This window comes from Poecile atricapillus, chromosome 3 (assembly GCF_030490865.1).
Source record: "Poecile atricapillus isolate bPoeAtr1 chromosome 3, bPoeAtr1.hap1, whole genome shotgun sequence".
In the NCBI taxonomy this organism is placed as follows: Eukaryota; Metazoa; Chordata; class Aves; order Passeriformes; family Paridae; genus Poecile; species Poecile atricapillus.
The window spans coordinates 7,000,001-7,022,691 of NC_081251.1; positions in this window are offsets into that span (position 1 = coordinate 7,000,001).

Consider the following 22,691-nt stretch of genomic DNA (forward strand, 5'->3'; position numbering starts at 1 on the left):
TGGTTTAATTGTCAGCTCATCCCCCATCCCCTGCATCCCATCCCCTTCCATTCCCACTGAACAAGCAGTGATTGTGGAATCACCGAAATGAAACTCTGCCTCCAGAGGAGCGCAGCCCTGCCCCGGGGCGTGCACAATGAAGGGGTTGCAATCACCAGCCTGGGTTCCGGAACAGCCCCTTTTGATGGAGGTTCGGGTCTGAGTTTCAGAGCCCCATTCAGTGTGCTAACACACATAATTGATGCCTTTTCATCCTCCTTTGTTCAAGTCTCCAGTCAGCCTAATTAAGTTCTTGTGAGGCAGTAATGAAGTAAACATTTCCACGAATATCTGCATTAGCTGGATGGCAGATGCCTGCAATTAAAATGCTGTAGCTATATTAGAGCACATATATTCTATGTTGCTTTCAGATCTGTTGAAAACTTCTCAAAGAGTGTTTGTGATTTTTTCCAACATGGAAAAATACCAGCCTGAGCCATTACTGAGGATCTGCACAAGTACAGAGGGAAGTCAATGGGATGTGGGCTAGACCCTTACAGAACTTGAGCTCACCTTTTATTTTCTTTTTGTGAAAAGAACTTTGACCGTGGCAATACATGTTAGAAAAATTGCATAAAGACATCTGAGCATTCATTTTAGTTGCTGCAATTTAGTCAGGGTCAGATTTAAGTGGGATAGAGTGAAAAGGATGGGTGAAAAAAGTGGAAGAAGGGACATGGTAGGTAGCTCAGCTCCTTTGCCGAAACAGTCACTGGCATGACTTGAGAGTTTTGAAAGCTCAGTAATATACACACACCTCACCATGCCTTTGAATTCAGGACCAGAGGATGGGTCTAGGTATCCCCTGTGGCATGGAATGCCTTAATTTTCATTAAAAGGTGCTTGACTGCTCTACTTAAAGGTTCTTGAACTGAATCCTTTACCTTAAACTACCACCCTTCACAGCCAAGTAGGAACTTCCAGCCTTGCAACTGCTCTGAAATATGTAGACTGTGTAATTAGGGGGGAGAACACAGCTCCCACTTGGCATCTACACAGCACCTAGGCTAGAGGTATCTCCAAATAAAGCACTCATCTCCCTGTGCCAGAGCAGCAGGCTGGGTCCTCATTAGCTTGGGCCATTAAAAGGTAAACCCCCAGCTGGGATGGGAGAGCTTCTGGCCGGTTTTATTACCCTGACAGCTCTGAAGGACACAGGTCAGGAGCAGGGGAGGTGGTGGTAAGTAGGGAGGTGTCAGAGGAATCTGAGAGACAAATTGTGAAGAGCAGAAAGGCAAATTAATCAAAGAGAGCTGGCTTGTAGGTGTTACTGCAGAGAAGAAAGAGGCAGCTCACAGGGAGGGAAGGGAAGGGAAGGGAAGGGAAGGGAAGGGAAGGGAAGGGAAGGGAAGGGAAGGCTATATGTTCATTTGTCTATCACAGTTAAGGGTTTTTTGCATCAGTCACCTGGGGAAACCACAATCACTGCTAGTCTGCAGATCCAGTACATATATTTTGGCTTTGTTAGAGAAACACTTCTGTGCTGCATCTTCATTTTTATTCCAGATTACAGAAATGGAAGGGACAGGGATAGCAAGAGCAAAAGAATTAAATAGAATATTTTTCTTCTTCTTTCATTCCCTCCTTTCCCACTACCCTAGTAGTGGGTTCTAACTGTGTTGTCCTTCTACCATGGACTGTAACTTCCAGTTCAGCAGTAAGTCCTTCATTACTGCTACCCTCCAGAGCTTCTTAATGAGGGAATTACCATTCACAACTTCGGTGGCAAACACAGAAAGCAAATCCTCTTATCACCTGGCTGTTGATAACATCTGCAAGCCAATTCCAAGCATCCATTCACTTTCATAGCCTACTTTATTGCAAGAGAAACCAGTCTTCTGCAGCCCAGGCTGGAGAGGACATGGATATTGATAAACAGTCCCCAGCCCATTGGGATCTCACTTCCACTGTGCTGTTTTTTGCACTGCTGCCAGATTTTTGGATGAAAGCTCTCTGGGAAACTTTGCACCTTAACAGTGCTAAAGGGAATGAAATACAGAAAACAGATTCAAGGCACCTCCTAGGGCTCCAAGGCACTGCACATTGCTCTCAGGAGCCTATTTTATAGTGCTTTGTCCAGTGCAGCTCTCATTTTGCCATGGGGCTTTATGGGATCCAGAGGGAAATGGCTCTGAAGAGAGCTATAACTACCTAGAGTCTGTTAGGAACTCAGCAAACAAAAGCAAGGAAAACTGCCTGGTTTGTTGTGCTACCACAATACCCAAAACAAGGCAACCCCCCTGGCTCCAACATAAGTAGGCATTATTTTATACTACTAGGAAAGCTAGAAAAACTACTTAGAAAACTGTGTGCTGGAACAAGAGCCTGGGTAAAGTGAAAATAAAATAAAATGTGTGCTGGAAAAACTGGAGCAGAGTAATCGAATGGGGCTTTGACATGATTACAAATCAACTGTGCTCCACACCAAAGGGTGTAACAAGTGAGGAAATTAACTCCAGGACACTAAACCATGTCTGCAGCCTGCATGTGATAGGAGCAAGGGGTCAGTATGTGACAGCTTTTGCTGTTGCAGCGACTATTTTAAATATTTTGTTTTGGAATGTGGCACTTTCCCCAGAGGTACATCAGTGCTTCCAGATACTCATTTCACAGGAGGTTTTATAGGTTGGCACATTCTGCATCTTAAACACTGAAAAAATATAGAAGCAGAGAAAGCTTTTTTTTTTTTTTCTTTTTTACTATCACCATTTAAAAACACTTTCCAGTAAATGTGCCAAATTGTGTTTGTGCTTTAAAAATATTGATTCAACAGTAAGTGACAGTCTTCTTTCTTGTCAGCCTAACATGTCCCCTCATTTTAGCTTTTAGAAGGACTAAATAACAACACATCAAGACATCAATTCCACACAAAAACTGATGCTGAGTTTTGAGGCATATGTTCCAAATTTGACTTTTAAAAATGTGACTTTTCAGAATATTTGCATCACAGCACTCATCTTTTTGTCACAAATATTGTAACAATATATTTCCCAGAAATACAGTCCAGGAATTTCCATTGTACCATTTCTTATAATTGCTTTGCTCCTGGTGACTAGGGAAAGTCCTGCTAATTAATTGTAGGTTTTCTTTATGCTAATATCTGAACATTCAAAGGATTAGAAGTGTTTGCATCTAAAAAAAATGAGTACAAAATCTAGTAACAGAGTGAACCATCACAAACACCATATTCAGGGAGAAAATAATTTCTCTTAAAAGACCCCATTCTTATTGAGAATCTTTCTAATGGTTGTACCTTCAACTTCCTCTCCCTATAAACTACTCCTGCATTTAACCATCCTTATTACATAAGGTACAGGAATGGATTGTCTGAACCTCAATTTTCCTTACCTTTGTTTTGCAGCCTGTGATTCCTGTTCAGCCATTGTCCATAAATTTGAGAACCTCACTGCCACACATCTCTACATATAAATAGCTGCACATAGGGATTAACTCATCTCTTTAATGAAGTGAATTAGATAAGCTCCATGGAGCTTTACACTGGAAGGCTGGTTTCCAGCTTGAATCCTCTCCTGAATTCTCTCTAATACTATTTTCACATCTTAATATGGGTGTCCCACAACTAGAAATGACTTGGACAAATCTTATCATGGCCTTATTTATGGGAAGGATCATTTTTTCATGCCTGAAATGTAGTTTTTTGCAGGTTGGACTCTAGAGGCCCCAGAATCTTCATCAAGTCCTCTGCAAGTCTCCACATGCCATGACAAAGCCTCTCCCCTTCCTTCCCTGTGTATTGCTTTTGTTTATCTGCACTGAAAGGTTAAATGTCTAAGTTTAGACAGGAAATGAAGATTTACTCGATGCAGTCAATCAGGTCCAGAAATTCAGTTGATCTAATATAGATTTACTGTGGGGAAAAACTGAAATCTCCAGGCTTGAAACCAAGATATTCAGACCATTCTAATAAATTATAAATTTTCCCCATATTTGCTGCTATGTCAGTCTTCACATCATCAGTCAGTCTAGCTATAAATCATTCTTATTTCCTAAAATAAAATGAAAAAAATATTAAATGCAGTTGAAAAATTACCTAAGAACCCATACAGGTAATAGCTAATGAATAACACCTGTTTGAGATGTGGCACTGAAACAATTTTAAACCCATCTAATACCTGACAAGTTAATGAAAGAATTTCCCATCAAAATAACACTAAATCTAGTGTTTTCCTATCCAAGGAAGTTTAATTTCCATCTATTTCTTTAATCAATCATAAATACACTCCTAGGCAGTGGGGAATTAGTGACAGGTTGTGTGGGGTCCTGTTGCTGACAGGGGTTAAACCACAGTGCTACCTGACAAATCTGGTCCTTGACCCTTCTTTGAACTCTTTGATCTAGGTGTTTTTAACAAAGAAATTCACAAGTTTTACAGCTGCTACCATCATTTCAAAGGCATGTGCATATATTAAAATTATTATGGCTAGTATAAATTTACTGTAGTAACACAAATTCATTACTCTGATAATTATTCCAGGCATATTATGTGCACAGAATAAAATCCTGTACAGCAGCTAATATTCATTTGGCCTTTTGGGTCATTCAGCATATAAACTCTTCCTGCTTAAAGATTGCACTCCCTTATGCTCTGGTATTCATGCAATTACTCACAGGTCTAACCTTCAATTTCAAGGGATGCTTGCAAGCTTTTTAGTTTTCCATTGGTCCCCCCAGCTCTGCCTACCCTGCTAAGTGAAGCTATTAAGGCCATTTCTCTGAGGCCAAATTATATGGTTTTACTGATTGTTATATATCAAAATTCTCCTTCCCCTGAAATAAAGTGCAAATTCAAATTACCAGTGGGAATAGTTTTTGAGAAATGTGGTCCCCAGCCAGTGCCAGAGCCCTGTCTGTGGCTGTGCTAATTAGCACACACCAAAAGTGTGCCAGGAGCTGTGCTGGCCATTAAACCCGACAGGCATTTGGAGGTCGTGCCTGAGCCTGAATCCTGGCACCACTTTGTTCCTGGCTGATCTCAGCTGCAGTTTATACACCACTGAGACTCTAACATGGCTGGTATCAAAGCCAGATAACTGAAAAAAACCTGTTTGTGGATAAAGAACAATGTCTCAAGGATGAGGATATTCCTTATCCACACGGCTGTCTCAAGGAGATCATCAATACCAATGTCAAGATGTTCCACTCTTTGGACAAGCAGGCTGACCATCCTGAAGGATCCCAGGGTGCATGTTTTCCTCTCCAGGGCTAATAAGAGTAGGGAAGGATATGGAGACGTTAAAATTTTTCTTGAAGTCTTCTTCGACTCCTTAAGCCTCAGAAGTCACACTCTGCAGATCTAGCACAGAAGCTGATTGCATCCCCCTCGGTTACCAGCCTTTCTGTGCTTGCTGTGTCACCAGACTGATGTTCACTATCTCCCCTGCAATGCTCCTAAAATGGAGCCATTGATTATCCCTATAACATGAAACATTTCTTCAAAATAATCAGTAAACTGACCTGAGGAATGATTTGATCAGAACAACCTGGTCTTTGCTCTCTCTCAGACTGTTGACTCCCTCTTCAGTTAATTCATGGAGTTTGCTGTGACACAAAACCATGTGGAGATGGCAAATAGTATCCAGTTATCAAATTATTACCTTTGATGGTTTTGTGGATCAATGGGATTCTTGCTTGCTCATTTTAGACATCCAGGTTTAAACCTCCAGGGAATGGCAGAGACACCAGGGAATGCCAAAAGTTCACAATTAAAGAGCTATATCTGAAAAGGCTTGGGATGGGTAACAGCAAGGACATGGAAAGTCAGTTATGTCATTTAAAGAGCCTGGGACACCTGAATGAGAAAGTTGAGAGTTTGACTAGATTTTTAATGTGCTTGAAGTTTTGATGGACTCATACAACTTTCATTCTGGCAATTTATACAGACACACATTTGGAAAAGAGTTTTGCTGAGCTCTAGTTCCAGAGCAATTTATGCCATTTTCTCTCTGGAAAATATATGATAATGAAATGAATTTAGGGTTCTTTATTCAAAGGCCATGTAGTTCCTTGATTAGACTGTTTTAGTAATATAAATTGCCTGCTGCTGGAAAAAATAACCTAAACTTTTCAATCAGCTTCACCATGAGAACCAAGCCTGAAAAAAGTCATTTTAAAAAATCTAGCAAAACAGAAAAAAATGAATGTGCCTCTATAGCTCAGCCTGATAATAACCTCCTCTGTAAAATTACATGAATTCCTCCTCTGTAAAATTGTATGAACCCTCTGTTCTAGAACAATAGTTTAAATGAGTTAATTGTAGATCTAAAAATTGTTTGCCAGCTGCTGTCTGTTCTGTTACCAACACCTGTTTTGGCTCATGCCCTCATTAATTAAAATGTGATGAGCAAGCAGACAAGTTCAAAACATAATGCTGACAATGTCTGTACAGCTGACATGAAATCTGGATCTGTAGTCCTCATCCAAAACCAGGAAGTAATATGGCTGTAACGCAATGGACAGGGGGTTCATGGTTTGGGGCTTTGGGTTTTTTTAGTTCCTTCCAAACTGCTACAGTAACAAATCTGTTCATTAAGGCTACATTTGGTTGTCCTAAATTGAGGGCAGGAATCATGAGCTTTCCAGACCAGAAAAGCATCTTTTAAAAAATTATGTCTATTAAATATTGCTAGTTACCTATTCCAAATATTATTTGGCCATTTAAAAATGCTAAAGCCATTACCAGTTTTCATTGTTGTCTATTCTTTCACTTCAGAACTATCATAACTGGATAATAACCACTTTTAAGAACTTGTACTTCTAAGCACTTTTCCATGCTGCAGCAGAAGCCTTCAGACCCCCATGACATACACTCCCATCTGTTTTTCAGAGTTGATTAAGCTGGTTGGAAGAATCTCAAAGCTGTGAATGTCACCCTGCTCAGGCTGAAACTTCTCAGAGCATGCAGCACAGTTCCCTGCTCTGTTTTCTTCATGATGGGTACCACTTTTCCCTAGAGATGCACAACCAACCAAGCTAAACCTCCAGGTTTCAGGACTGCCTGGATGCTCTAAAATAGCCCAAGGTATCAAACATTGATAGAAATATAATTTGGTCACCTGTGCCAACACCCTGTAGTTATTCCACAGGATAAATCCTCTTTAGTGCACTCACCCACAGAGTGGAATGCCTTGTACTGATGGGGAACGGTGTACGAAATTCTGGGGGAGACTGAAAAATGGGTTGTGTCATGATAAAAATATTCTACAAACCAATTTGATGTTGAGACGGGAGAACAAATATCATGGGACTAGGAAATGACCAGGCTGAAGGGAGTCTTGTCCTAGCTTGGGAGTTAAGGAACTCTTGGCTGCAGAGTCCCAGCAGTTCTCCCTTTCTTGTACATTATATATTCAATATAGATAGATATTATATATATATATATATAAATATATTCAATATAGATAGAGATATTCCAGAACCATCTGGACACACTTCTGTGCTCTGTGCTCTGGGATAATCCTGATGCAGCAGGAAGGTGGGACCAGATGACCCACTGTGGTCCTTTCCAGCCTGACCCATCCTGTGACTCTGTGATGAGAACATCACCTGAAAAACCCCTTCCTGCAAACTGAGTCCCAAATCCCAGACATGCCACTCACCAGTCAGTGTCCTGCCAGAGAATTAACACCTCCTTGTTGCTGTTCTTCCAGCCTTGGTCCTGGCCTAACTTCACAGGGCTTTAACTTCAAGGGAAGAAGAAGGAAAAGGAAAGAAAGGGGGAAATATTGAGGCATGATATCCTGAGATGTTGGAGAATACAGATGACAACCACCTCAGACCCCAGCATCAACATTTGTTGTCATGAAATGTATCACAGAGCTAAAAGCACCCAGAAGATGCCAGTTGTGTTAATATCTAATTTCTCCTTCCTGAGATGTTACAAAAAAATGGTTTGGTAATAAGCAAATTGAATAATTAAAATTATTGAATAAACCTGAACAGAGATATTTTCTCCAGAAGTGTTTCTCCTTGTCTTGTTCTTTTTTAATGTAAAGCTTCTGAATAATAATTTGACTATGTATCATGAAACAGAATTAAATAATTCTATACTATATCTTCTGTTTAAGACGTCCTCATTTTGAAATTAAATTTATTTAGATCTTTTACTTTGGGTTTTTTTTCCTAGGTTATTGTTAGTGTTGTGTTTTCCAGACTGTTGGAAGGAAATAAACCATATCCATAAAATGAGAGAAAGGGAAAGCAACAAACTGACCTTTTCTAGCATTCAAACTAGACATGTTTATAATTCTGTTTATTTTTTTCCTGCCCCACATTCTGGACTCATCCAGCCCTAATGTACATACCAAGTGGGGATGACTGTACAGAGTTTATCTCATCCATATCCTGGGGTTCCTTATGCTAAATATTGCTGATGGGAGGCACGGTCCTCTCTTGAGAGACAACTCAATATTCAAAAATATCCTGAAAAATGAATTTGAAGCTAATTTCCCCAGTGAATCTCCATGTTGACTTGCACCCAACTGTTCATCACAGCAGGAAGTATGCAAAGGAAACCAATTCCTTTCATAGATTCTCTCCCAAAGACACAGTTATTCCTTCATGTTCTTTTAATAATGGCTTTACAATCCCTTCCTCCTTGAAATTTGCAGTCTTCAGGCATTTGCAGTTTTTACTGTTTCTCTGCTTTTACTCACTGTCGTGGTTTTAAACCAGTAACTAAAAAAAGATTACTTATTTTTTGCTGTGAGATATGGATTAGAACAAGAGCAAAACAGGCTTAAAACTTAAAAGGAATAAAGAAAGTTTATTAACAAACTATAAGAATAAGAATATTAGAGTAAACTTCCAGAAAACTCTTTTTATCCCCTACTACCCACCATTCCCTTGTTCACATGACAACAGAGACAAAAACTTTGGAACTTTGGTGTTTAAAACAGTCCCAATTCTTGCTGGAGTCTTTTTATCAGTCTTTGTAGAGAAACAGAAGTCTCTTTCTGCTAATCTATGGAGTTTCTCACAAGAAAGCTATTTCTGCTATAGTTTTCTATTGTCCTGATGTCAGCTGCCCAGAAATCCTGTCATCAGAGCTCACTCCTCCCATTTCACATCACTCTGAAGTGTGTATGGGCCATGAGTCTAGGGATGTCATTTTAAGGATGAGTTATTCAAAGGCAAAAGTCTTCTTCCTCTGTCTCTGTGAGCTTCACTAGAAAACAGTTTTCTCATTACCCCCCAAGGCTTCAAATCTTCGCTTCACTCTATTCCAGCACTTCACTGTATCACAATCACTCTACTTTTTACTCAAAATTTACACTTTGAACACTCTATTCCTCCCTATATACTGTCATGAATTAAAGGAGTTTTTTCAAGACCTTATTGTCCATTTCCATAGCCTCAACAGAAAAGTATTTCAGCTCATAAAGCATCTCCTTATTCTCTACCTTTTCTGAAACTTAATTCTTTTCTTTACTGTTTCTGATAGCTTTATAAAGTCTCTTTACATGTTGATTACTCTCTTTTTCTTTCTCTGGAATAAATAATGGATAAAAAAAAAGGATTAATCTGCAAGTCTCATCTGAGTAATGAAAGGGTTAAAATCTTGCCCAGGCTTTTGTAGATGGTTCTGTGATCTCTGCTGGAGCAGGAGCTGGAGCTGTCTGCGATGGAAGATTCCTCATGGCTTCTCTGGAGAGTGTGGTCGCTGTCTCAGCCCACCCCAGGTTAAGAGCTTTTTCTTTCTTTACTTGACAGTTTCTGGTGAATTCCATCATGGCAAAAACTGCAGCTGAGCCAGGGACCGGCCTGGCACGGCCAGAGCCTGGGGCAAGCCCCGCAGGCCCCATCTCCCGGCCGGGAGCCGCTGGGCCCAGCCCAGCCCCTGCCCGCATGGCCTGGGCAGGGAACGGGAGGCCAGCTGGAGCTCTGTTACCTTTCACAGCCAGGAAACAAAGAGAACAAGAGAACTCTGGCTTTACATCTTAAGGTAGGGTTCGCAAGTTGATCCCACTTTTCAATGGTTAAAACGGCTGTCAATTCCCAGTAAAGACTGATAATTGGTCAGGAGAAAAGACTCCCATCAGTCACCAGCAACTTCAACTTCCTTAGCTCTCAAAACTACCTTAAAGGTAAAGTCACCCCATGACACTCACGTGGGCTGTGCACAAATGAAAATAAGTGAAATTCCCATTTCCCAATGGTCTGTAACCCTTTTGATAGCAGTCAGTATCAAGAACATGTATGAATTTTCTTTATTCTTTGAATTTCTTAAAATTTACCAAACTTTCTATCAGTGTCTTCAGAGTTATACAATTGTATTTTCCAACACAACAATTCTGTATTTTCTAACTCCTCTCTAAAGAGGAGGCATGGAATTTTTTCAATGGCAGATGAAAATACAGCAGTATTATTAGTTTTCAAATATATTTCTAAAATTGTATTCAGGGCATAATGCAGAGGAAAGGTCTATTACATCAAAGAGATTAATTAAAAAAACACGAGGAAGACTGAAACTGCTATCTGCATATACTCAGTGCTAACAACACTGCCAGCCTTTGTTTAATAAATAGAATTCTCATGTAAAATTATACAGAAAAGACAATGAAATTAAGCATATGCCTAAAGTAGATTGATTCCATTATTTTAAAATCCTATTAGGAAACAATTGTCTCTACACTTACTGTTTTTTATTTGTAACAATATTAGAACAGGTGATATTGAAACTGAAATGTTTTTTGGAAGGAGCTTTGACCCAGAAGCAGTTATAGCACAGCCTTCCAATTAACTGCATGTTTGGGGGGTGTTTAAGGGGAACAAACTTGTGCCTCAAAGCATCTCATGTCCCTGCAGAAAGGAAAATATAATCAGGTGAGGCCAGAAGTATCTAAGCAATTAAAACACAATTTTATGTATTTAATTTGGACTACTCCCCCAAATTGAATTTGTGTTTTCACAAAAGCCCTCACTGAGTTGTTACACGAGAAGCAGAGCTGAGGCTGCCGGGCACCATGGACCCTCCCTTGCTGATCCAAAAGTGTAGCAACTCCACCCTGAGGAGCTCCCAGGTGAGAGAGCCCAGAGCTTGATCTGAACATGGGAAAACCTCCACATGATGGATGGTGCAGGAGCCTGAAGACCCCAGCACTGCCTGACCCAACACTATTTCATCCCATGGAAATTCAGTGGTTTCTGATCCATCCTCCCATCACACCACGGGCAGCTCTGACCTTCCCTGGCCACGGGATGTCTGGGGCAGCATTCCTGGGAGCCTGGTATAGGTGGCTGCCTGAAGGGGATTCATCAGAAGCCCATCAAGTTTCCCACACCAGGACAACTGGTCCTGTACAGGAGTGCACACTGATTTACCAAAATGTGGATATGATCTAATATTAATATCCAACTGAGACAGACAAAGACTCTTTAACTGTTGTAAGGTTACCGAGTGTATGTTTATTAGCAGCGCTGGGCCAGTGCTGGGTCACCCCTTAGTACACACAGCCCTGAATACAGGTGAATACAGACTTTTTACTTACAGAAATATTGATTACAAAAGCATATTCATAACCCAGTTGCCACTCTCTCTCTGCTTCCTATGCTAATGAGGAAAAAAGCAATTAAGCTTGTGTAGTTTGTTCCTTGAAATGGGTCGGTGGTCCTTTTATGAGTAGGGATCACAGAAGGGAGGAAGGGATATGGCTCTTCCTCATTCTGACCTTTCTACCCTTGCAATGCAGAGTGACAAATGGACCCGTGGCTGGGCTCCTAGCTTCATGTCTTCAATGGGTTTCTGATTTGAAATCGTCTTATGCTCTTGAAGTTCCTTACCAGATTCTTTGTTTCTCATTATAAGCCCAGATCAACAAGCATAAAGTTGACAGCCAATTAGTTATTAGCCAATGATAAACCTCTATTTTAGCAAAGCTTCTTTATCTACCTTTAATTTTAGCGAAGCCCATCTATTTTTTTTTAATTAGATTTAGCAAGGCTTATGTTTAATTAAGGCCTCAGCTTCTCTAAAATCTTAAATTCTTCAAAGTTTATGTCTCAACACTATTTAAGAAAGGCCCCAAGGCTATGGGAAGGCACTGGTGCCATGGCATGTTCTGCCCCAGCTCCTCAGGTTGACTTTTGGGTGCCTCAAGGCAGAACACCACAGCCAAAACTACCAACAGTGTTCTGGGGCAGGGAGGTAACAATTCAATATCTTCTCATTTACTTCTCTACAAATTCAGGCTAACTTTATAGAAGCCATTTAGCATACATTAGCATAAAGTAAGACTTGTGAGAGACAGGGAGAATGAGGCTCATTAACTTTATATCTACTTTTATGTGGAAGAATTGCGAGGGTGTGTACTGAGTCTGGTTGAGACAAAGCTGACTTTCTCTATAGCGTTCCATTTCAGATCTGTGACTAAAGCACTGCTGACCACACAGCCATGAGTTAGCTGTGGCCAAACACACCTCTTGTTCCCTTCACTTTTAAACTGCCTTTACCTCAACCTACAAGTTGGTTTTGTTTTTCTTTTGTTCTTCCAGCTCTTTTCCCCATCCATCCTGCTGGGATCCACCAGTGTGTGGCTGTGTGGGTGCACAGCTGCTGGCCAGGGCAAACCTCTGTTCAGAGATGGTGATGATTGCTGTGGGCTCACCAGAGGAAAAAAGTGTTTCACAGAGAGATTTAGATTAGGTAGTAGGAAGAAATTCTTCCCTGTGAGGGTGGTGAGGCCCTGTCACAGGTTTCCCGAGAAGCTGTGGATGCCCCATCCCTGGAAATGTTCAGTCGATGGAGCTCTGAGCAGCCTGGTCTACTGCCAGGTGTCCCTGCTCATGGCAGGGGATAGAAACCAGAGAATCTTTAAGTTCCCCTACAACACAGGCCATTCTATGATTCTATGCAAAGATCAAACTGAAATGCTCTATTTGTTTTAAAATTAAGCCAGTGAAAAATGCAGATATGGATTTAGGACTGCACCCAAATTCATCACTTGTGACTCTAATGTTTCTAAACATGTTACTGATGGATCATTTTTAGCATTAACTTTTCCTTGAACCTAAGCTAAGCTAGCTTTCCCTATATAGCTTTGAATAAATGAATAAAAGAAAATGAAGATCAGAGGGTGTTGAGGAGGGGGTGTCTGCAAATCCCAAAATAACACTGTGTTTTATTTTGTGTTTTTCCCCTCCTTGCAGCAGAAAACAGGAAGAGAATGAGCTATGACATCACTGGGTATCTCCAGCTCTGTTGGACCATACTCTAAGCCTCTGAGGGTGAGACTTTCAGACTGACCTAATGGCTGAGATGTACAACACTTTTCACTCTGTTGAATAATCCAGTTTTGACAAAAGTGACCAAGGCAAAGTCAAGGCCAAGGGGTGAAATTTGCAGTTGTTTATTGTGCTGACTACAAACAACTGACCAGTGTGCCTGGTTGGCCACCCATGCAGTCAGATGTACCTCCAGGGGGAAGGGCAGGTAGATTTGGAAGGAGGAGATGGTCACTATAGAGACAGGCCAGGGCACCTCATTTCCTAAATTAAGTCATTCCATTAAGTGCTTTAATCTAGGAGGATGTACCTAAATTATTCTGTTCATCTTTAAAGCACCAGAATTTTGCTAGTGAGTGAATTTGAGACCTTCAGGTCACAAGAAAGGGGGGCCGTGGACCAAAGAAAGTTTGGATGTAGCCACTCCCTCTCACCTTGGAGACTAGACATGTGCCTCTGGTTTATCTGACCAATATTGATGTGGCTAGGAGAAGAGAGTAAGGTGCTTTGTCAGCTCCCACATTTTTCCCAGATTTTACTGTTTCCATTTGAACAAGGATTTGGTACCTTTGTCTCAACATATATCCATAACATAAATGATCTACTCTCACTGTTTTAAGTGCTTTTTCCTAGTTTGTTTACAATAAAAGTCTGGAGTTTTGTACTGAAGTGAGTTTTATGTCTCCCCCTTTTAAAACATATTTTCCTCTAGTGATCCTGCAGCATTTTTCAGCTCGGGGAACCTGCAGGGGGAACCTGAGCAGGGTCAGGTATTCAGCTGGATCTTAACAGGTTTAATTACTTACTGGCCTGATCCCATTTTTCTTTCTTGCATTCATTCAGGCTGTTTAAAAGAGGCACGGCAAGATTGCACCTTCTGCTTCCTTCAAAATACATGGAAAGTTCTATGCCTCACCAATACAGGCAATGTTGATTTTAGAACAACCTCTACAAATTGCCTTGCTGCAATTTTGTACATGTGGGAGTATGTGCAGATTCCAAAGCAAAGTAATTAGATGAAATCCCTAAAACTCAACCATACAAAATATTAATATTGAGCTAGCAGAGATTTTCCCCAAGAAAATAATTCTGGTTTTGCTGACTGGTGCTTTTGCTGTGTTAAACCTCAAAAAAAGTTTCTCGGGTTTTGTCATTTCCAGCAAGGACAATTAAAAAGAATGTCCAGAAATTTTAAGTAGAACTTAATTTGGAATCTTCCACTGGCTCGTTGAAACACTAAATTTTTGCCTGGCTCAGAGCAGCTTCTCTTTAAAATTAATACCATCCTGGGTGATCTCAGGGTGTTCCTTGCCATTCCAGAGCTCCTGCACCTTCAATTCCAATGACCTGGACAATTCCTGGCAGTTGAAGCTGATCACCCAAACAACCTGACATGGATTTTGTCAGTCACAAAACCTGAGACTGGGAGGTTTTAAAGGATGGAGAGAAAGATGCAGGAAAAGGAGGAGGGAGAGGTTGTGTAGGAGCTCCCACTTCAGTGACAAGCACCTCAGTGACACTAAGTTATGCTTAGTGAAGCGTAAACCTCATTTGAAAATGTGCACTTTTGTGTACATGGGATGGGTTTTTCCCATCTTGCAACATTCTAGTTTGGCTGCCCAGTTCTAAGACAGATATGAAAGAGAGTAGGAGAGAAGGGGTTAAAATATACGTTCACACCCAATATCTGTATGCATTTAGGAATTTAGGACTAGATGTCACAGCTCCCCTCTTCCTAATCCAAGACATCCACATTAAATTAGTGTAATAGGCAAATGTCTTGCTAAAAGTCCATTACATCTGCTCCAACAGATCTTTGAAAGTTTCTTCCAGGGCCTTTCTTTTGATAGTCCATCCCCTTGCTGAATTGCATAAATAATTCTTTGTTATTTATGCCTTATTTTGTTCTTCTGGCACAACCATTCTTTTCCTTCAGCATTTCTTACTCTTTGTTTCTGATATGATTGTTATTACACTTGTTTTCTAGGGCCTGGGTCGTAAGTTCTTCTGCCTTATGGACAGCCCAAAAGTTAGATATCCTTCCATAAACAATGCTCCAACTTTTCCAATTTTTTCCAATTTTTCTATTTCTTTCCTTATATTTTTGGGCTGTCATCACTGTAGGGAAGGATGTGCTTACACCCAAATACCTGCATGTGTTATCTTTAACGACCAGGGCCTCTGGGGAGTGAATTGGAAGTTAACAGAGATGACAAGGAGCAAAGGCAATGAGGAATAGCCATCCTACTTGCCTGTCACCCAAGAGGAAATGAGTTTGCATTCTTCAGAGTGCTGGCTATCGAGTGGTACTTTGTCTTGATTAATTTTTACATCGTGCTAGAGAGAAGCAGTGCAAATCCCTTCATTACTGACCTGGCTGATAACATTCACTGACAGGAGACAGAGATGGGATCAATGTGACCCTGTGCTCAAACCTCCTGAAAATCTGCTAACATTGCCAGTATTCTAGAATCATGAATCATTTTCCCAGGCAACATTCTCCTGTGTTGAACAATTACATTAACAACTTCTAAGATCGTGGAAAAGAAATCTACTTTGCTTCCTTGGTGGGAATACTACAATAAACAAAGTATGTCTTAAAGACCTGAACTTGAACAAGAATGGATTAAAATAAAAAATGTGCTCAGTGGAGATGTGTAAAGCACAAAGATGTGGTTGGTGCAGAGACAAAAACAGAATGAGTGGCTGCCCTCCAGCCATCACTTTTAGAAATAACACTGTGGTTTATTTTATCACAGAATTACCATCCTGTGGAATTTGGTTCTAATAATTCCTATCAAAACTCAGGCTCCTGTTTTTAAATCTCAAGCAATAAAAGGATAACAAACAGATCTATGGTGTTTCAAGCACCCACCTTTTGACATCTCTTCTATGACGTCTCTCTTGTAGCCTCCTCTAAGACTCTACATTTGGAAAGTGCAAATTCTCAACCAAACTTCGGATTCCTCTGTGCCTTCCAGCAGAAGTGCAAGGATGGTCTCTAGTGACATTCACCCTCAGGTGGTCCTTGCCATAACACTGAGTTTCTGGGCTGTCTAAATGCACTGCATGGATGTGCAGATGGATGTGGATGCAGAGCACATTCCAGCTGAGCTGCACTGAGCAGATGACCCCAGAGCTGGAACATACAGGGCTCCTTGTGTTATTTACAGTGAAGATTATACGAGGCCTGAACTGAGGAGAATGAAAAAACACATATTAAGAACTGAGATACATTCCTATTAGGATAGAAAAAATTTATGTCTCCACAGAAACAATCTAATGAAGATGTGATGTGGTAGAAAAAAGATATTTCCAGCTTAGATAAGACTGTGAGGAAAAAGCAAGCAGAGTATTAGCAAGAGCTTTGTTCTCCATCACAGTTCCCAAATGAATTCCTAGGTCTCATTTCCTTCTGCAGGTCAAATATCTTTAAATCCAGGAACCTCTTTTTTTTTTTTTTTTTTTTTTTTTTTTTTTTTTTTTTTTATATTACCACCCAAAACTCAAGTCACAAGAACTTTTCAGAGACTCAAAGTTCTGAAATTTTGTACTTCTGGAACCCATAAACTGTGATGCAAATTTTATACCAAAACTGATGTAACATTTATCAGGTGTGTACAAGCTGTGACAACAGTTCCTATTTAAAAGAGATTAGTCCCTAACAAGATAGGAAACATTCCAGGAGAATGGTTTGTCTGAATTTTCCCAAATATACATGATATTATACAATAGTTTTGTGTCTACCTATTAAGTACCTATTAAGTGTCTGATTCTCAGTTTTCTCAGATTATGATTAATCTACTGAAATCATACTTAGGTAAATTGAATTTGGACTTTCAAACGCAGAGAAACATCTACAGTTTAGCTGCCTGGGCATTGTGTTTGCTTTCTGGACAGATCTGAATTGCTGGATACATGATAATAATGAGCAGCACTTTTGAAACCATCAGAGTGGTTAAAGAAGAAGCCAGACACTTTCAGGAGAGTGTGCACACTTAAGATCAGTTGGAGCAGTTGCAGCAAAAGAGAAAAGGATGAAAAAGTGAGATTGCAATGGAACAATTAACCTCTCTGCAGGAAAAAGGGCACAAAAACTACCTAAGCTGACTGCAGATAACTGTAATTAAGGGATTGTAACGCTCTTTGAACTAGCTAATACCACAAAGACCAAGACTAATCCATTTAGTCTACCACCCCACCTCCCACTGGTCCAAGATAAAGGTTTATGGCCTGTGATAATCAGGAGATTAAGTTAAATGACCATAATGAACCCTCCTCATTTTCAGCTCTGTGGAAGGACCTATTTTCTTCCCCACATTGAGGTGGTGGTCCAAAGCAAGACTTTGGACAGCAATCCAAACTTAGGCATCAGCTGTGATTTGAGGTCCCCAGGGGTTTCTGTGGCATTCACAGCAGAGTGGGAAATGCAGGCCCTCTGAGGAATGTCTGGTTTTCTGCAGGGGCAGCTGAAGTCTGGGTAAGGCTTCTCATTGCTGCTTGAAATCTCATTTTCTGCAAAGGCCATCATGTGAGGTAAAGAGCCCAAGCAGAACACAGTGATTGAACCAAATGTCACACAAGGAACAGGAGGAAAAAAGATTTTGTTATGATTTCTACCTCCTGAATGAAGCCCTGAACTGGAATTTCAGAGTATTGACCTAATTAAAGGAAACAACAATTAAACTCACATGCCAATGTAGATGGGTGGTGTTGGACACAAGTCCTGCTGAAACAAGTGGCCTGTGAACTTCAGCAGGTGCCAGAAGAGCAGAATGAGGGGAACTTCCTCCTGCCTTGAGAATCACAGCTAGAGCTGGACCTCAGCCTCACCCAGCCTCATTTCCTCTCATTTACAGGCATTCAGATCCAAGGCTTTCTGTGTTCCTGCCTGCAAACTCTCCATCACAAGCACCATTGTAAGTACAGTTATAAATAGCACTGAGGAACTGCATGACTTTATCCATTCTAAGAAAAAAAAAACTCAAAATGCATAATTTTTTGAAGCCACATAGATATTTTTCAGCAGAGTAATTTTTCCTTCCAAATATAGTACTTCATCAGCAGCAAAGGATGAGCTTTTTTGTTGAAACAAGTGAAGATATAATAATATGTTTTGAAAGTATCTGAACTCCATTTTCCAAATTACTTCTATTTAACTTTTTGAGATGCCATATTCCATAACAAGTAGTTGTTAAAGCCTAAAATCAAGAGGAATATTTCCAAATTGTAGCAGCAACTGGGGAGGTTCAGTTGTGTTAGATTTTTTCCTCTCCCTTCAGAATAGACATTTTGCTTCCTGAATGACAAAATTACGTGGAAAGGAGATCATCCAATTCCCCCATGGCCTTACTGGTTTTGTTAATCAGCCTTAGAAACAGCAATGTGAAAGCATAGACAGAGCTAAATGTAATATAAGGCAGCATGCTTGCAATTGCAGTGTGTGGAGAGGAAAGGAAGAAGGAGAGGGAGAGGGAATATTAAGACCATTGCAGGTACAATGTCAAGAAAAATTTGCTGCCTGCAGCTGGCCACACTCAGCTAAAGTGGGAATTTCCAGCCCTCTCAGGTGGGCTGTCTTTCAGAGCCATCTCCTTCTTCATGCACCTTGTTCCTTCCAGTATAACAAGTCAGTACTCTTGGGAATGTCATCATCTGTGTTTGCAAGTGAATAACTGCTCATGGAACTTTCTGAAGCCTCTGTAACTCTCTTTTAGTAATGCAGGATTCTTTTCTGCAAAATGGAAACTTGTTGCACACACCCCATCTGGCTAGCACCTCACCTTTGTCCACTCACCAGACCTGCACTATGCCTAATTCACAGTCCAAAACAAGGACTCTGTTTCTCAGAGTGTTCTCATTAGTGTTTTCAATGCCTGTAGTTTTCCAGTTTGCATCAGAAATGTCTGATCTGAAAGACAAGACACTTTTCTCAGATATACCTTACCTGCTGCTTAAGGATACCCTGGTTTTCATCATAATTACAGCTGGGATAATAAGAAAACTTAAAAGATTTTCAACTAGTATCAACTAGTTATATCTTTTTAAAAATATTTCTGACTAGGCATATTATATTTCTAGATAAAATCTGTATGGGTTAGATCTTATCACTAGTGTAGCTACTGTAAATTAGCAGTTCAGCTGATTCATGTTATCTGAGAATTACCTCCTCATTCATGGGCTTTCCAGTTACATGAAACACAAACATATGAGTTGCAAGACTTAAATGAGGCTAATAACCAACCTTGCAATAATCTATTTTATAACCCTATTCTGTCCAGTCCTTGGCTTAATGAACATCTGACATGAAAGCAATGAGAGCTGGATAGATTTCATCACCTTTCAGAATCAATCCCAAATTCACCGTTGCCCTTGGTTCTCCCTGTCTGGATGAGAGAAGTTTCCCTTTGGCTTTTAATAATTCCTTCTGATGAAGCTCCTGATCTTTTCCCCTTTCTTCCTACAAAGTTCTTTTCTCCAGCCTCCATTATTTAAGATTCATGCATTTTATCCAGTACCAAAATTCCACTGCCAATAAAGATTCATAATAACTCTCATCCCTAATTTTCATGATGAGCTATATTCAGTCTTGCACAAGACCCCATTTTCCAAAACACCTTATACACATCATTAGAAGCAGTCCCTTCATCAAGAAATGTTCTAATCTAAGCACCAAGAGGAAGGTGAATGTGTCATCTCACTGACACGTTAGCATCCCATCCTCTGCACTCAAGTGCCTCCTGTATCACCTCGACTTTCCTCTTGCTTTCAGTGTTTGGAAGAGAACAGATGTGGCTGGGCTGCAGGAGGCCAAGTCAGGAGCATTTTTTCTACTCAGGAAGTGTAATAGTGTTTGGCTCTTCAGGGCTGTTTATAGCAGCCAGGACAGCAGGTGTGTTTGGATGGTTCAGAACACCTTCTGCCACTTTCACAGGCTGTGCTCAACCATAACATCACTGAGCCTGCAAATGAGCTGCTGAAGTTACTCCTCTACTTGCCTTTTATACTTCCTGTGCCAAGGAATATAAAGGGAAAAATTCAAATATAAGGGGGAGAGAATGGAAATGGAGGGAACCTCCTAATCTCACTATATGTGGGGTTTTGTGTTTCAGAAAACTGCTGAAAAAGATCAGCTATTTCAGCTTCCAACCTTATGCCAAAATGCAGAACAATGCTTGTGCTTGAGAAGCCTGCTGGGAAGGACCATTTCAGAGCTGCTGAGGAGGTTTCCTCAGCCATCCACAGCAGGAAGGATATGACCAGGCCCCAGAAAACAGTGGGACCACAGTTTACATAGGCACACATTCCTATTAAAGCAGCCTAATTAAAGACAGGGATGGTGCTGTAACAGCTGCACTTAAACAGCAAGGGCACCCAGTGAGCTCAGTCAGGACATGTCAGGTTTCCTGCTATCACAGAAGTACTTGAATTATTAAGTGTAGTCTTGATTCTTGTGTCTGTGCTATGTAATTACAGAATAATTTCCTGATGCCAGCCTTAAAAAATTGCATCTCATCTACTTTGATTACTAGACTTGCTGTGCCAGTGCAGTGAGAAGGACAGCACCCTAAAAAAGGGGAAATGTCCAAGGCAAGTGGGCTCAGGCTGTGGGGTGGAATGGGGTGCTCAAGGTGTGAAGGAACCAGAGGTGAATCCTACCCCACAGAGACTATATGGACATTTAAACACATCCATAGATCTAAGACACACATCTTTTCTTATTCCTACCAAATTACCTGTACCTTGTTAATTCACTATCCATCCTCCTCGCTGTGAGAAGACAGATTGTGGGGAGACAGATGTGCTGCACATATTCACGAGCAAGCCTGTGTATGTCTCTGTGGTGAGTGTTCATTGACAGGATGAACATTGGGTTGAGTTCAGGAAAAATACCCACAAATAACTTACACTGAGAATCATTTCCTTCATTCAGCTGAAATGCAAACCCTAGTAAGAGTTTTCAATAAGACTGAAAGTTTAATATTGCAGTATGTAAAAAGTTTCTTTCATCACTTTTAAATAGGTGCTGCCATTCAGTTCAAATTAATTCTGCATTTCATTTCCTATGAAGAAAAAAGTAAACCATTGCACTCATTTTATCTTTTTCTAAATACTGTTTACTCAATTTGATTAATCATTATTATTCAACAGAGGTACCTTAAAGAAACTCAGATTAAACTCCATTATGCAAAGCATTGTATATTCATATAGCAAGAGACAATGCTTGTCTCAAAGAGGTTGCAGAATAAATAGATAACAGTTCTCATTTTATGGGCAGAATTTATACAGCAAAACCCCACTGAATGCCCAAGGACAGAGAGGACTTCTAGAGCAGATCTGACTTCAAACCCTAGGACTATTAGGATGTGTCTACTGGATTTAAGGGATTCAGGACCAAAAAGCGTCCCATATAAATACCAGACACTGACAATATCTGAAGAGAGCACTAAGCAGCACTTGCAGAAATACCCTTCAAGCCAGAAATATCAATAGGACTCCGCTTTCTCATTGCATCCCTGCTTCACAAGATGTCTATAAACTGCACCACATGCACCTGCACTAGCCAGATTTTTGGGATACAGTCCAAACAAGGCTGGATCTCTCATTATCTGTGGATAAGTTTAAGTTCCATAGAAAACTGCCTAATTTTATCCTATACAACACTGTGCCATCTGAAAGCTTGTCCCTCAGGGTTTTGACTAAATGTGTCAATAGAACACAAATATTTACATCATTTTTTCCCTGCTGGCAAAGAACATCAAAAAGAGAAACATATATATTTTTTCCCTTAGCAGCTTTAGTCTACTCAGGTTTGTGAGTTGTAGGTCATTAGAGCACAATGCCTTTCCCCCAGGGCCTACAGCACAGGAAGAAATGTTTATTCCTTATTTTTCCCGGCTGCAAAGCATCTTATAAATTTAAACATAGTTAAAAGAGAGTTTTTGATAACAACTGAGTCCTTCAAACTGCTAGACTACATTTCTTCTTTTTATCAGCCTCGAGGTGTTCTTTCCTGACACTGTGGGGAACTACCCAGTTTTAAGAAACCAGCACAGTAAAACTTTCTCCTCATGTCATAGAAGTAACATACCATAAAAACCATTTCAGTAGTGCCAGAGATCAGCAAATACCAAGCACTTCCAAAAAAGTGTATTTAAGCTTAGGCCAAATAACAAAATATTTTTCACTTCTATAAGTTGCTGTGAAATTGCTGCTTAAGACACCTGCCAGTAATGGAAGAAGATGTTCATTCTTCTCCAGTACATTCAAGCTTTATGCAAGCTTTCCCCTTTTTATGAGACATACTATTTTATTTTTGGCCAATAAAAAGAACTGTGGCATTTTCTGTTGGGTTTGCTACATGTTCATCACTGAAGGCATCCTCTCTGCCACCTCTAGCACACACATGATGG